General features: G+C 43.7%; 1 long non-coding RNA gene across 3 annotated transcripts in view; it reads left to right on the top strand.

Annotated features, from left to right (window-relative positions):
• Window positions 1-16874, top strand: part of LOC108388157 (uncharacterized) — a 119377-nt gene that overhangs the window by 15530 nt on the left and 86973 nt on the right. The window lies entirely within an intron of this gene.

Genomic DNA, 16874 nt, shown 5'->3' with positions numbered 1-16874 from the left:
TCATGAAACTCTTGTGGAACAGGAAAGGAATAGCTCCCCAATAGAAACAGAGGAGCTGACAGGCAAACACTGTCTACTTGTTGATTGATAGCAAGGTGTTAGGTTAAGAGTAGAAGAGCTTCTCTCCCCACGAACATGTACACTGCTGCACTTGGTTCAGTCCATTTCTTGGCTGCTGCTTCTCAAATAGGTGGGAGCAGGTCCCAGAAGGTTGACTCCCAGTGATAGGTTGGTGGAGGGAGGCAAGGGCTGCCTGCATGTCCTGGCTTTCCTCCTGTGGGTTTGCAGACGAGTTCCTGGGTGCTCTGCCTCTGCCTTTTCCTGGGAGCATCTAGTAGATGCTAGAGCAGGGCAGGGGAGGTGAGAGAGCCCAGGCCACCTAGCAGCTTTCTCTCATCAACTGTCCCCCACACAAACCTCCCTGTCTTTCATGTGCTGTATTTCTGTGCAGGACGTGGACATGGAACTCCTCCTGGTGCAATGAGGAGAGGTTGGATCGATCTGACTCATTCTGTTTTTTAAAGGTTTATTTTTATTAGCTGTAGGTGGTCTGGGGTTAGAAGGTAACTGATGATGTTAAGGTGTGAGTGGAGTGGGAAGCTGCCTCTCTTTCTGTTCACTGTGCTTGGATGTGGACGTCTTTCGGTGGGGAAGACAGCACGAGAGGAGGCTTACGGAAGCAGGGGATGCCCATGACGGGAGACTGCCCCAGGCAGAGCAGCAGGGAGGGAAGATTTATGGCTGGAGGTGGGCGGAGCCAATGGAATGGGCAAGGGGAAAAGGCATCTCCCTGGGAGGGAAGGTGGCCGGGAAGCCCCCCGTAGATGCAGCGAGGGAGGAAGGTACAGAGAGAGGGACCTATGGAGGACTTGCAAGCTGGGAGTGATTCAGTGAAGCAGCAATGTGGAAAGAAGGATTTGAGAAGAGTTGTGATATTTGTGCATCAGCCATTCAGATAAATAATTTTCGCTGTCATGGTAGAAAATGCATGTCACAATCATGGGGTCTATAAAGTAAAACCTAGGAGTGAAAAGATTGTAGATGGATGTCCACTGGGACCCACACTTGGCTAATTTGACTCTGCAGCCCCTTAAGAGGAACTAACTCACATTTACTGAAGGCTTACTATATGCCAGGCACAGGGCTAACCAGGTGACCAGCATTATGTCACTTAATCCTCAGAACAACCCTATGGTGAGGCATTATTTCAGTGACCCTATTTTATAGATGGAGGAATAGGCTAGAAAAGCTAGCGAGCTAAGATCACGAAGCTGATTTCCAGTGCCAGGGGACTGATCCCTCTCCTCCAATTTAAAGCTTCCTCTGGCCCAGTGGCCTAGTTTCCTAGGGCTGCCGTAACACAGCACCACAAAGTGGACGGCTTAGAACAGCAGAAATGTCCTGTCTCACTCTGCTAGAGGCCAGAGTCTGATGCCAAGGTGTCAGCAGGGCCCTGCTCCCTCTGTGGGCCCTAGGGAAGCATCTGTGCAGAGTCTCTGTCCCAGCTTCTGGTTGCTCCTTTGCTTGTAGAAATGTAGCTCCAGTCTTCACATGCCAGTCTCCCAGGGTGTCTGTTTCTCCATGTGATTTTCTTTTTATAAAGACCCCAGTCATGTAGGATTAGGGGCCCACCCTCCTCAGGTATGACCTTGTCTTAACTGATTACATGTTCAACCACCCTATTTCCAAATAAGGTCACATTCTGAGGCACTGAGGGTTAAAACTTCAATGTATGAATTTTGGAGGAACAAGATTCAACCCATCACACCAGGAACCTGTGGACATGGGTTCTGTGTGTCGGCAGTCCTCTCCACCTATTCACACCTCCAGCTGGGCCCCTGACAAAGTCCCCTTGGCTGGGAGGCAGGTGTCCCCCTGGCTCTGCTGCTGACGCTGGGGCTCAGCTGCGGCATGCACATTGTGATGATGGCCTTGGCCTGATGGGCTGGGGTCACTGCCAGGGGCAGCTGTTCATCCCCTGCTCCTACGGCCAGCTGCCTCTTTGTCAAAACTGCCATGTCTTGCTGACCCACTGGAAAAGCATCTGCTGTTCTTTGTCCTCCGCAGAACAGACTCCTAGCTTCCATCTGTGTGCTTCTCTGTCTAGGAGGCCTCTGTAATTATTTCATAAATGCTTTTGGAAAATGACTTTGTCCTAATTGCAAAAGCACTATGACTCATTTACCCCCCTTCCTCTCTGTGGACTTTAGTTTTCTGCCTCTGCCTGCTAAGACCCCAGGAAGGCAAATGTAAGCAGTATCTGCTTGGGGGTCCCACTCTCTTTAAGAATGAAATTATCAGCATCTATTCGCTTTGACTTCAAAGCTGAGGCCCACTGAACTAATGTCTCGGCTGGTTTCTATCTAGTAGCATATTTGATAGGGAGCTGTGATTCTATTAACTCCCTAAAAAAGCCTCATTGCTGTCCCTCCTCTTTCTGATTTGGAAGTCTGTAGAGGACACACACATTTCCCTTTACTGTATAATGTTCCAATCAGCAGCCAGCATAATGAAATCCAATTAATGTGTTAGGCTGTTGTGATTCTAAAAATATTTCATACCCCCCAGAGGGGCTGAGGAAATGAGAGGAATCAAGGTATTACAGCAAACCCAGAATTTGCAGAACCATTCTTCATCATTTTGGAGGTGGGAGATTTGCTCTTGAGAAAACAAAAATAGATCACCTCTCCAAAATGACGCTGCCCCTGCGATCATTCCAGCTATCCTTTGTTCAGATGCCAGGCCTTATGCGCAGGTCTAATGATCCCTCGGTCTGGATATATATGAATTATTAAGGTCAGTTAATTAACACATTTTTCTTCTGCTGAAGTAATTAGATGAATAGAGCTCTTGCCCTCTTTTTGGCTTTCCTTGCAGTTGCTCAGGGCTGAATAGAGGCAGTAAACATATTGCCACACAGATGCTAACCAGAGAAGTAATTTTTTGGTTTCCTTTTGATTTCTGAAGTGTCATCCTGCAGTTGAAGGCAGCTTCCACTTAGGGAGTGTAGGGGAGGGCAGTGGGGAGCTAGGGGAGAGAGTGAGGTGAAGAACAAGCTTGAGCTTTTGTAAAAGCTGCCTGGAGCCTCTTCTAGATAACTAATATTCATTTGTCACTCCACCTAATTTCAGGCTTCACATTTTACAATTTTGTGCTTCCCTTGCAAAGTCTTTATTTCATTTATATAAAGGTTACCCAAAGTGAATAGTTATTATGACTGTTTGTATTAATATTCCAAGGCCATTTCCTTTCTGTCCCCAGTGCGGCCATAGATTTTATAGTTTTCAGAAATTAGGATTTGATATGTTGAAAGTGATTTTTCTATAATTCGTGTTTCCTGATTTTCTAGGTCAGTGGTTCCCAAGATTGCCTTTGTGTCAGGATCAGCTGGGGAGCATGATAAAGTACAGATTCCCAGCCTTCCCTTCACATCCACAATTCCAGACTCTCTGGGGATGGGGCCTGGAAATCTGGATTTGAAAAAGGTCTCCTAGGATGAGTGATGCTCAGTCAAGGTTCGGTAACCGCTGTTCCTGGAAATGATGATGGAAATGCCAACCTACTGCACCTCCCCTTTGCTTTGCTGACAGGCAGTCTGTTACCCTTCTGTGCTTCAGTGGAGACCTCCCAAGTAGGCCCAGGCAAACACAGGAAATGGTGCTGGTGGCTTTCTGTGGGTGTGAGAGGGCTTGATCTGCAGCACTTGATGTTTTTGTCTCCAGAGCTCCTGCTGAGCAGAACAACCAGCACTTCATGGAAATGACTTGCTGCGAAGCCTGGCTGACTGAGGAGGCAGTGCCTGGTAGAATAGCAGGGTAGAGACATAGGTCCCAACTTCAAGGTGATGTGCATAAGAGTCCTAAGTAAATTTTAAAGCACTGTATCATGGGAGGATAATGATGGAGAGGGTGATGATGACTCAGGAAAGCTCTGATTGAGGCAAAGGAGCAGAATGGAGAGTTGGAGAAGAGGAGGCAGAAACTGAGCATCTTTTGGGTGGGGTAGGAGGCCCCGCAGCAGGATGCCTGGTTCATGGTATGTGGTCAATAAGTGTTTCCTCACTGAGGTTTTGTGTCTTCTGCTGACATTTCTTTCCTATCTTTTACACTTAATGATCACTTTTGCTGATTTTAACAATATTTTGCCTTCAAAAATATTGTGGATGCAGAAGAAGGTTCCCCCATGGTGCACTTCACTCCAGCTCACACATCCCAGGGTGACCCTGCAGACAGGTCTGGTCTACACAGGGGGACAGGAAGGACTGGGCTGGTCCATAGCGTGGACCTTAGGAATTTGAGGACTATTTGCATGAAGATTTACTAGGATTCCCAATAAAAATGGTGAGGTGGGCATTGTGCATGTTGATAGGGCTCATAGACTGTAAAGATTAGAACCCATAATTAAAAGGAGGAATGAAGATAGCTCCAACTCTGGGGGCTCTTTGAGATAGCAGAGTTAAGCAGGTGACTCAGGGAATGGGATTTGGACGTTTTACAGCCAGGGACAGGATGTAAGTCGTATCAGTCTGCGGGTCTGGCGGAGTCCCTTGTGCCGTGCTGGGCAGGGGCACCTCCTGCACACGCTGGGGACACTGGGTCACATTTCTTGTAGTTTGGAAGGAATATCAGATTCAAAGTGCTTTATATGCATTATCTTATTGAATTCTTGCAACTCTGAAACAAATAATATCAAAAGAGGGACATAAGGGTCACATTTCTTGTAGTTTGGAAGGAATATCAGATTCAAAGTGCTTTATATGCATTATCTTATTGAATTCTTGCAACTCTGAAACAAATAATATCAAAAGAGGGGCATAATCCCTTAGCTACAAGTCTGAAATCGCAAAAGCTTTGAAACCTCGTTTTTCATAACTCATTTGAACATAAACTGATCTGACCTGAAATCTTTTGATAGGAAAGTATAACTTGAATTTATGTGAGGGTATTTGTAGTTTTGATTTATCCCACTTAGTGTGAATATGTTTTGCTGCAGAACTATTAATGGATTTGATTAAAGGGGACCATGTTGGACCTCACTGGGTCTGTTATATAATATATGGTATGGACAATGTGTGACTGTTCTGTAATCTAGAAAATCTGGATTCTGAAGACACAGCTGACTCCATTCTGAGTTTTGGAATAGGAATTTTCATTCTGTGTCTTTGCTTCTATAAAAAAACTAACGCTTGAAGAGATTAAGTCATTTTCCCAGGGTCATAAAGCTGCTAAGTTGGGAGCTGTTGTCCCAACATAGATCTGTTTCAAGCCATTCTTCTCAAAGTTGCTATTTCTTCCTTGGTTTTGAATCATGTTCCCCAAAACTCCCCTTTTTGTTATCCTGGCTTCTGTGGCAGGCCCCAAGAGGATGGGTATGTGTGTGTGTGTGTGTGTATGTCTATGTGTGTATGTATGCATGTGTATGTGTGTGTGTGGGTTATGTTATGTATGTATACATATGCATGTGTGTATATGTGTAGGTGTGGTTGTGTATGAATGTATGTGTGTGTGTACATGCAGGTGTGGTGAGTGGAGTCAGGTCTTCCTGCTCAGCTACTCACCCTCATTCTGCCCTCCACTCTGTAAAAACTTTGCATTTGTCCTAAAACACAAGTCTCATCATTCCACTCATCTGCTTAAATCTGTGCTGCTGCTCTGGAGTACAGCTCAACTCCCAGAAGGGGATGGGAAGTCCTCTCTGAACAGGCTCCTGCCTGACTTCAGTAGCATGCTGTGCTTAACAGTGTGGACTCTGGAGCTAGGTTGGAGGGTAAAACTCCCTCTCTGTTGCTCCCCAGGTGTGTGTGACCTCAGGCCTGTCACTTGCTTGTTTGCCTCCCTTTTTTTGTCTGTAAAAAAAGAGTGATAGAGTCATCTACTTCCTGGGACTGTAGTGAGCAGTGAATGGGTTCATGCCACGTGAGCTATTTAGAGCAGTGCACACATAGTCTGCTACAGTGGGGGTTTCTCTAGACTCTTTGCTTGCTGCTGCCATTCCTTCCTCTCCTCACATGCTCTGACTGTCCTGCCAGGAGCCAGGAAGACTGTTGCAGCCGCCTGGCCCTTAGTTCTGCTTTTGTCTTTACCTTTGTCCTGCTGCTTGCCTGCATGTCAACAACCTGCTTATCTTTTACTGCTCAGCTCAAGGGTCATCTTCACTTAGGTGACTTCCCACCTTGCCCTCCTCCTCCCTGCCATTTGGGCCCCATGAGACCATGTTTGCATTTCTGCCCTGGCCACCTATGGTATTTTAAAGTTCTTGGTTTGCTGGTCATTCTTTCCCCTTGAATTTAAAGGCCCTAGAGAATGAGTCCTGTGTTTCTATCCCTAGGCTCTGGCAGAGAGCCTGATACAAGCCACATAATCAATATATGTGAGAAAATGCTATGGAGAGAATTCTTTCCAACTTGGGTAAGAATTTCTGCTATGGATGCTGTTTACAAGCAACAAAATCCATTCTTGCTAATTTGAGCTCAAAACGAATTTATTAAAAGATACTAGATAACCCACAAGATTTCCAAGAAACCAGAGAATGTGACTTGGATGTTTTATATAGTCAGGAACAAGATCCTGCTTTTATCAGTGGGTTGTTCCAGTGGAGACCCTCCTGTCATGCTGGGCCAGGACAAGGAGGTCCCCTGCAGACACTGAGTCTAGGACACCGCCTCCACACCATGGCCACTGCAGTCTCTGACAGCTGACTCTTTCTCGCCACCACCCCCATCCTTGCCACCATGCTGTCAGGTAGCACCCGGGGGCTGCCTTCCAATGGATTTACTTTCTCCCAACTGAGATCTCGCCCGGAGGCACCTGATTGGTGGAGCCAAGGTCCTAGGGAGGCCGGCAGGGGCAGAGCATGTCCTGTGAGAAAGCAGGGCTCACGACACAGGGTGCCCATGCGCAGGAGAGGGCTTCCAAGGTACGGAGTGGCCAGTGTGCCTCGTGTGGTGAGAGAGGCAGTAGCGGCAAGAGTTTAAACCAGGAGCAGCGGCAGAGGGGTGGTGGGCAGACACAGTCATCAACGGGAGGGGCGCGGGCTTCCTGGGCTGCAGCAGGAGTAGTCTCTCCCCCTGGGAGTGGGAAACTCCCAAGACTCAGGGCAGAAAATGAGGCAGACATGTGAGCTTGAAGTTCTAGGTCATGGATTTTTTCTTCCTGTGTTCTTCATTGTCCCCTCTCCAGTCTTCCCCATCTGGACTGATTTCCAGAGAAATGAGGGGCATGCTCATGCATCACGATTGCTCTCCTCTCTGAGCGGTTGGCTGCGAGGCATTCACTGATAACAAAGAAAGGGAAGGAGTTATTCATTGTCTGAGTCAGTGCTCCGTTCAACAAAGTTCTGCAGCTGCGCTGCCCACTAGCCACGTGGGGCTTGTGCTGGAAATGAGGCTAATGTGACTGAACAACTGGATTTTTAATTGATTTCTTGTTCACAAATTTAAAAGTTAATGGCCACATCTGGCTAGTGGCTCACTTGGTGGCTAGTGCAGATTCAGATAATTTGACCTATTTAGGAAGGCAAAAGGAATCAATGTGATTTTTCTTTTTGGGGAGAAAAAATTTCTAAGTGTATCATAGACTAGAATATAACCATGTGTTGCTTCTTGGCAGATGAAGCCTTTGTTTTATTGATAGAAATATTTCACAGCATGTTGATTTAGTGACAAACAAGAAAATGGTGGGATATAGGATTTAATCCTCATGAGTGATTCCTCACTTTAAGGTTTGTTAAACTAAGAATCTAAAACCTAGAGAGTGCAATAACAATATTTTCTAAGTAAATCACCTTGCAAAACACTCATATTTGTCAAAAATAGAAAAAAGGTCAATGTTTAGGACTGTGGTCCTCAAACTGACATCAGAGTCCTCTTGGCAGGCTTGTGATGGCCAGATGGAGGGCCCCACTCCCAGACTTCCTGATTCTATAGGCCTTGGTGGGGCTGAAGTTCACCTTCCTGACAAGTTCTCAGGTGAAGCTCATGCTTCTAGTCTGGGGACTATATCTCAAGAACTCCTGACTTAGGAAATGCTTTGTTCAATAAAGTTAAACCAACCTTTCGTCGTAGGACAGCTCTGAATCTGCAGGTATTACCCTGGTACTCGGAGGCTCGTGGGGAACTGTATATGTGGCTTATCCCACAATGATTTGATCATAAAACCCTTTTGCTGCAGGGTATTCCAAGGACTAGAGTTGGAGAAACACAATTCTATAAAATTCCATTAATTAAACATACATATTAATTTTTCATTCTTCCAGTTCTCCTGTCCAGCCACAAAGCCAGACTTCCCCTAGGCTCAATTCTAGGACATCTTTTCTTTTTCCATCTTTCCTTTCCTCAGAGGAGACCTCATCTAGGGCTGTGGTTTAAAATGCTGATGATGCCCAATTTGACATCTCCCCCCAGTCTCTTCACCGAACTCCACAGAGTGTATCCACTGCCTCCCCGGTGTCTTCTCAAACAGAACTTGTCCTGAATGGAATTCTTAACTCCTGTTTACAGCATCCCACTGGCCCCCTCTGTCTCCTCTCTTGGTTTCCCCTTCTTAGTAAATAGTGCCATCATCTACCACCTGGATTATCATCAAATCTATCAGCCAGATCTGCCATTTCTCTCCCAGAAGTGTGTATTAGAGTATATGGGTATAAGCTTACACATGCATGAAGCTTACACATGTGCATTAGAGTATATGGGTATAAGCTTAGCCACAGTACATAAGTGTGTTTGGATGTGTGTATACATGTACATACTCATAAATTTATATACTTTTATCTGTCAATAATGACACATGCTAGTTCGAGATGGGAGTCATTTTTTATTATATCATCACTTTCTTTTTTAAATGGAATGACTCCTATTTCTCCAGGCCATGCCGTCCTAGAAGTTGCCATGGGGTTATAATATAAGAAGAAAGGTATTTATTTCTCTGGCTCTGCTACCACCTATAATTATGGAAATTCAGATGGCTCTCAGGTCTTCCCAACTGGTTCAGGAAGACCCTGAGGTGCTTTGCAAGTGCTTAGGAGCTAAGCCTATGCCAGCTTGCTCGCTCCTCTGCCCTCTGCTGTGGTGACATCACATGCCACCCAGAGAGGAGCTCAGGTACACATTCTCTCCGCTGTCTCCACTATTCCAGAAGGCGGGGGGCCAGCTTCATGGTCAGTGGCTGTAGTCCTCTGCTGTAGTAAGCTCCAAATTCCTTGAAGTGGTGTATGACAGAATCCCTCTGTGAACTCCTCTATGTTCTGGCTGGCAGAATACCTTTATTTTTTTCAGACTGCTGTTTTTTATGTTCTGTAGCTAACAGAAAATTTACTGAAACAGGTCTTTTATTTTTCATTCCTTGTATTTCAGTCTCTTGTTCTAAGACTCAGGCCAGCAACTGTTCCTGAATTTCCTTTCCCTTCCTACACTGACCTAATGCCCTTGGATCACATTTGTGTAACTTTATTCTCCTTTCTTTAGAAAGACTTTTTAAAAGTGGCGTCTTGGTCCTCAGAGACACAGAACTGTGGGAGGTCTGTCCCCAGTGGCCTTTCTTGTTTTCTTCCTGGGGGGCACCAGCTTTTGCTTTCTATACATCCCGCCCCCTGCACTGACATGTAGGTTCGTGTCTGTGTGTGTTTCTATGTAAATGACGTCTCTCCTCTCTCCATTTTATTTGCTCACACCATAATATCCAGGAGTGGATACTCTCTGTAGGCTTCTCTTTTTGTACCTTTCCTTTTGGAGTGTCCCGAGTTGTTCTTAGTTACTTTCAAAAACAGTGTAAGAGGGTCAGAGATGCAGAGCTTATCCTTCCAACCGTGTTGGAAATCTAAAGATTATTAGGTCCCTGAGTATAAGTTCTTCAGACTTTACTTTGTTCGCATTAATGGTAAGATCCAAATTGCAACCTGAGCTTCACAGCAGTCCATCACCAAAGGGCAGGACTCCCACCTGCCTTTGCCTGCCTGTCCACCCCTCAGTGATACTGTTTGGCCCGGAGCCAGCCTCCACACAGCTTGCGGGTGCTCTGGAGGCTGCCAGGAGTCGTGCAGTGGGGCTCTGAGCACGGCTTTGTGCGAGTGCTGCCTCGCTTGCTCATCAGAAAGCTATGTGGACCGATGGAGGCTCTTAGTTTTTCACTTATAAGCAGTTTGTCATATAGCATAATCCCATTTAGGCAACTTGGTGTAATAAAGGTATATAATTCAAAAGATCAACAAACAAAGAATGAAGGAGTCATGAATTAAGTGTGGCGTGTGTTTTTCAAATACGAAACAGTGCCAACAGATTTAAAATGTGCATTTCAAGGGAAACCAGGTTTGCGATCAATTGTTCCTCTTTGTATCACAGCCATGAATAGAGAATTTAGATTCCTTTGTCTAGGCCCTATGCCAGTTTAATTCCAAATTGTTCATGTCTTAGATGGATTGCGTTTCACTTGAGACTTTTTAACAATTAAAAAACAAGATTTTAGAAAGTTAAAACACCTTCTCCTGTATGTCTGAAGAAGGGGAGATTCTAGGGAGAGTCTTAAACCATGGTGGGGAGGAGAGCAGAGTGGGGAGTGTTCAACTAAAGAGGTGATATGTGTTTTCAGGGCAATCTGAAGGCCTGCTGGGTACCACCACAGAGGTACCAGCTGTGTCAACAGTAGCTTTTATTTTTCCCTCCAGGGCAATGGTTTCCAAATTGGTTGCACAACCGAATCATCTGGGGGACCTATTAAAAATACAGATCCCTAGTCTAGTGTGGGACATCAGATTCAGTAGGTCTAAGGCAGGGCTGAGGAAGTGACCCACCTCCAGAGCAGCCGTCTGAGTTGCCTTGCCTCTGGGATGTTTGCCTAGGAGGAACCACAAGCTGAAGGCCAGCTCTTCCAGCTTTTCATTAAAACCCAAACTCTCTGAAGGGCTGCTTGCTAGGTGACTCTGCTCCCAGTATTATTTCTTATAAAGTATTTGGAACAGCTTTCTATTTCTTCTCAACTTTTTTGCAGTTCTCTCATGAAATTAGATCCTTTGTTCAAATTTTATTGCTTACCTGGCAAGTATTTGACAGGACACCATGTACCTCCTAAATGCCCTCATTATCATTAATGAATGTTATTAATTAATTGCTTCCAAAAAGAATCCTTCAGGAATCATTGGTTCTTGACAAGTATCATGCACTAATTTCAGATTCATACCAGTTATTCAAAGATCTATCCATAGTCCATTTGGCTATGACTTTTTTCTGTAGTTATTTATTCAATTTAAATTTTAGCACATAGTGTGTGTAATAACCATGGTAGTTCAAATATATATATATATCTATATGTTTGCTTGTATTTATGTAAGCAAGTAAAAACACAATCAGCATTTCTTCACTAGAAGTGACAGAGGAAAAACAATCTCCATCCTCATATTAATATTTTGAGAAATGGCTTGGTAATTAGAGTTATTTAAATTTTAGATGCACATGGAACCATGAGCATTATTATAAACATTTCTCTATATGAATGTTCAAAATTTTTAAATTCTCATCTCCTCCAAGAGTGATTAGAGGAAACAGAATCTCTGTTTAAGGCAAAAACAACTTCGAACCTTATCAATTTGTTTTCTTGTTACCATGAAGCTAATTTGAATAAACCATTTTTTCTGCAGTGTAGTAACTCTGATTTAAAATTCACCACTCAAGTAAAGGACTAACATCACTGTGTATTCATTACATTTGAAACGGTTGTGATTATGTCTCAGCTTCACCTTTATACCCTGATCCATTTTCTTCAAGAGAAGCTCTGTATCCTTCGGCAGGCTCATAGCCACATCTGGTGGCCAACTGCATGGTGTGGCTTCTGGAGTCACAGGAGAGTGAGAGCTGAAATTTCTTGCTGTCCCTTCTATTTCACACTTGATTTCCTTGCAAACCATTGATCAAATTCTGCCCAAATCCTGTGGTTAATAGCATTTAAACATCCCTGCTTGTTCTCATCCCTGCTATCTGCTCTTTTTAAAGAATGTGGCTGTTTTCTTCTTTTTTTTTCTCAAAGTAAAGTTGCCTCTGAAATTCTGAACTTTTCTTGCAGGAGACAACTTTTCTCAGAGGAAACAGGCCATTCTTGCTTCAGGGACCACTTTACACATAAAATAGAAGTAGACTCCTTTTGGGTGCCTGCTCAACTCATAATAACCACCTCACCTCCACCTTCTTCTGGAAATTGTCTCTTGATCTGTAGGGGTAGCCCCCACTAGCCAGGTTTATACTCACAGCCTGGACCACCTTCTTTAGCAATAGGGTTGACACTTGGCCCAAAATGAATCTTCTGTTGTCTCCTCAGAAAGTGAAATTGAGATTCAGACACAGTCTCTGTGAATGATTATAACCACAACATGTATCAGGTAACTCTGGAAAAACACTGTTGCAAAACAACCACACATCACAAGGTCATACGAGCATCAGTGTTCATGTATGTTCATGCATCTAGGCTTGCCAGGGGTTTGGTTGATCTAGTCTGGCCCCAACTGAGCGGCTCCATTCCCTGTGCCTTTTACCCCATCTCTGAACCAGTGGCCTAGGCTGGGCATGTTCTCATGGTGCTCTGGTCTGAATGTTTGTGTTCCCTCCACCACTGACATTCCTATGTTGAAATCCTAACCCCCAAGATGATGGTATTAAGATGGTATTAAGATGATGGTGACTAGGTCATAATAAGTGGAGCCATCATGAATGGGATTAATGGCTTTATAAAAGAGATCTCAGAAGATTCTTATCCCTTCCACCATGTGAGCACATAGCGAGAGAGACATCTAGGAACCGGGAACCCCGTCTGCTGGTATCTTGATCTTGGACCTCCCAGCATCTAGAACTGTGAGAAATAAATTTCTGTTGAATGTAAGCCACTGAGTTTAATGCATTATGGTATCATGTGAAGCAGCCTAAACAGACTAAGATACATGGCAATGGTAGAGTTACAAGAGAACAAGTGGAAATGCAGCAGACGGTTAGAGCCTGGGCGTCGGGCAGACACACTCTCACTTCAGCCTTGTTCTGTTGGCCTAATATGACAATGGTTAAGATGTAGATAAATACACTCTGCCCTGGGTGGCACTGAAGTCATATGGTCCACGGCGTGCATAGGAGGCCTGAGGGATGGGTGGTGAGAGGTGAGAAGAATCAAAGCTAATGATATACTCTATTATACATGTGGCTGGAGTTAATCTGTGGGGTGGCCATATTACTCCATGTGGCCCAGAAAATAGAATGCATCTGCCCTGAGAAGGAAGAGCAAAGCAAACACCTAGACCAGAAAGGACAAACAGAGTCCTGGTAACTTCCCTGCTCCTGGTTCCAGGTCCTTCTTTGTCTTGACTATATTTCTGCCCTTGGCTTCTGTGTAAGATCTCTGAATCCTTTTAATTAATCTGTATTCTGTGTGGATACAAAATGGAAAATGGCAAGGAGGGCAAATGGAGCTAGCTTATTTTTTCATAAGGAATCCTAGCACCAATAAGAGCTCACCTGAGTTGTAGCTGTATATGTGGCCAGGTGGGAGCTATGATAACTGTAAGCAGATAAATAGAGGGCACTTCGCCCAAGTGCATTTCTAAAATCATGAACAGATCTGGAGCTTAAGCAGCTTTTTACTTCTTAACAAAGCAGAATCAGTTGGAAAAAGCCCTGAAAGTTGCCTCAAAAGAAGGCTTTGGAGGGTCTTCAATCATTGGTAAACTTTTCAGTCTTTGCAGAAAGCCTTTAAACTGCCCTTGGGTACCTTTTCTAGCAGGAAAGTAAGTAGAATGCAAAGCTTTATTGATCAAGTAGATAAGAGTAGAAAACTTTATTCTAATATGTGGTATGTTACACATGGTTGATGACCTCCAAATATGTATCTTCAGTCAGTTCTGACTTCTTATTTAAGCTCCAGATTTGATATCCAGCTGCCTTTTGACATCTCTATTTGGATGTCTAATGGGCATACTGGTCTTAAAATGTCCTAAGTAAAACTCCTAACTACCCTCATTCCCCCCACGTGCTTCTCTTATAGTCTTCCCCATTACAGTACGTGGCACTTCCTTCTATCTAATTGCTTAGTCCAAACACTTAGAAGACATCCTTGTTTTCTGTTTTTCCTCCATCCAGTCCATCAGTCTACACTTCATTTTCAATGTATTTGCTGACTCTGACCATGTATCACTTTCACTCTGTCACGCTTGTCTGAGTCTTTGTCATCTCTCACCAGTCTCTCTGCATCCTCTTTTGCCCCAATAAAATCTATTCTTATATCAGCCAGGGGGATTGTTAAAAACATCATCTGTCATTTCACTCCCCTGCACAGAGCCCTATAATGGCTTTCCATCACACTTCTAATAAAAGTCATACTCCCTTGGGCTTGCTTTTTCTCATCATCCAGATTTTACTTAGTTATTACTATTCAGAGTGATCTTACCTAATCATCTGCAAAACAACCAACCTGCTCCATTGACCCCAACCTCTGCCACTTTCTTTTTGTTTTTCTGCATAGCCCTTACTACTGCTTGATTGTATATTTATTATTCACTTATTTGTAGTCTCTGCCTCCTATGAGAATGTAAATTACATGAATATGAGGATTCTGATGTTGATGTTACTATATTCTCAGCTTCTAGAACAGAGCCTGGCACTTAGTAGGTGCTCAGTAAAAATGCTTGCTGAGTAAACAACTCAATCAATCCTAGGGCCCAAAAGTATTTGGGACCACAGTGTTGCATGACTCCATTGGACACCATAGTCACATATGGCAGTTCTAAAGTTTGCAAAAGACAAGACTGTAGAGTGGATATTTTACAAACAGTTTGTTTCCTAGAATTATATCTGCTCATTCCTTCTGGAAGGATGAGGGAATGGGGGCTCCAAGTGGCTAGGTGACAAAAAGCAGTGTAGGTGAGCATCTTTTCTGTTTTTTTCTAATAAAAGGAATTCCTTCCTATTTTCCTTCCCAGCCTTCTGTTGTCTCTCAGACCACATTGGGTTGACTGCACATTAGAGTTTCTGGTCATTCTATGAACAGAGGATGGAAGCAAGACTTTTACATCTCTGAGAATAATTCTGTTCAGGTAACCCTAAGTATTTCATCTACCTCAGCATAGAAGAAAGGTAGAGTCTGACAGCAGTGATGGAAAGGACATCCTGAGCTGTGGCATCTGGGTAGGATGAGGAGTTTCTGGATCCCTCAGGCACCTACTGGGTTGTCCACATTCATATACAAAGGTTTATGCATGTTAGGTTAACATGTTAAAATACCAGACCTGTGGTTTGCACTCATTTTTTTACTTTAAAATGTCACAGCTTAATGAGGTCTCTAAGAGGGTTAGTCTCACTTTAATTCCTAGATCAATTGGCTTTACTCCTTTAGGCACCTTTACTGACAGAGAGGCCACCCATCACTGAGATCCAGAGGGGGCTGTCCTCCTCGAAAGCTCCTGACCACCCCAGAGATCTTCAGCCTCTCAGTCTGTTGCTCAGCAGCTCCCTGGAAGCAGTCTACTTCCCCTGCAAGCCTAGCAAAGATGAATGGTGACCTAAGGCATTTAATCCTTCTTTCCTCATCTGTTCATCTCAGTCTCCTGATGGCAGCTCCGTGTCAATTCAGCTCACTCTAGAACCTTAATTTCTCCAAATTCCTCTTTATTTCCGTCCTGCCTTTGTAATCTAGGAGTTCCCTATTTCTTGTGCTGCATTTTTAATTTAACTGAACAGAGTAGAGCGTCCTGGAGTTTTCCATATCGTCTCCTCCCTCCAGCATCTCCTATTTGAGTTCTAGGTTAAATGTCAGATCCAGATTGTCATAGAGGTTGCCTGCTAAGTAATTCTTGTTTGATTCAATATCTAAAATGCAACTGATTTAGCTAGGATGCTGACTTGGCCAGCCAAGGTGCTTTTAATTCACCTGGATTTGGGCAGGCGTTTTTATTTAAAAAATGAAGCAGAGGCAGCAGCAGGCTCTGTTTGAGAGGTCTTAAGCACATTTTTAGCCGCAGTTGTTCACTTGGAAGTCAATCCCAGTTGAAACAAGATTGTTTTACAACTACTGCATTCTTTGTTTTGTATGTTTTTCCTCCTCTGCTCTCTTTCAAAAATACCCTGGCACTCATATGCAGATGGGTATCTTCATGAGGGAATGTCTATTCTCCTTCATTTCTGAAGAGACACTAAGTTTTTATCTATCTAATATCTCAACTAAGTGTTTATCTAATGCAGTAAAGAGCATTGCCGGAAGACAGTTGAATCAGTGAACTGTCAGATACTCTGAAGCCTCACCGTGGTGTAGACTTTTGGAGGTGTGTTGCAGAATTATGTATTTACCAGAATATTTTTTTGAAGTGAAATGATTTTTCTGTGAGAGTTAAAATGTGTGGTACAGGATCCAAGACTGAGTCTTGTCTTATACTAATTTTCAAGCTTTATGGGACTGGGTGCCTGTGGCAACCCATGAGCTCCCTTATTGGGCTCTAGGGAAGTCACTTAAATTGATGGTGGGCTGGTGTGTGTAAAAAGAGAACAATGACTCTTTTATAGCTTTCTTGGGAGACCAGAGATGAACTAGAGATTATAGTATTTTATTTTAACAGTTTGTATTTTATTGAAGAGATTTAGCACTGGCCTTTTTCAGATAAGATTTCATTTTTATGAAGCATTTTTCTATGTAATTTTACTACATTTTCCCACAGGGCTATTTACATTACTAGACATATTCTCTCATGAGGTTTTGCTATTATTCTTACTTAGATTAGCTGCCTAGCCTGTCCCAAATGCAGGAGATAATTGAGTTTTCCAATATTTTCCTCTGGATGGCAGCATTGACAAAATGAGTGTGGGGGAGGACAGAAATTAGATGACATTTTGAGGTGGCCTAATACGAATCTCTCTAAGCATC

Source organism: Manis javanica, chromosome 6 (assembly GCF_040802235.1).
Source record: "Manis javanica isolate MJ-LG chromosome 6, MJ_LKY, whole genome shotgun sequence".
Taxonomy (NCBI): Eukaryota; Metazoa; Chordata; class Mammalia; order Pholidota; family Manidae; genus Manis; species Manis javanica.
This window is presented reverse-complemented; position numbering and strand designations above follow the sequence as displayed.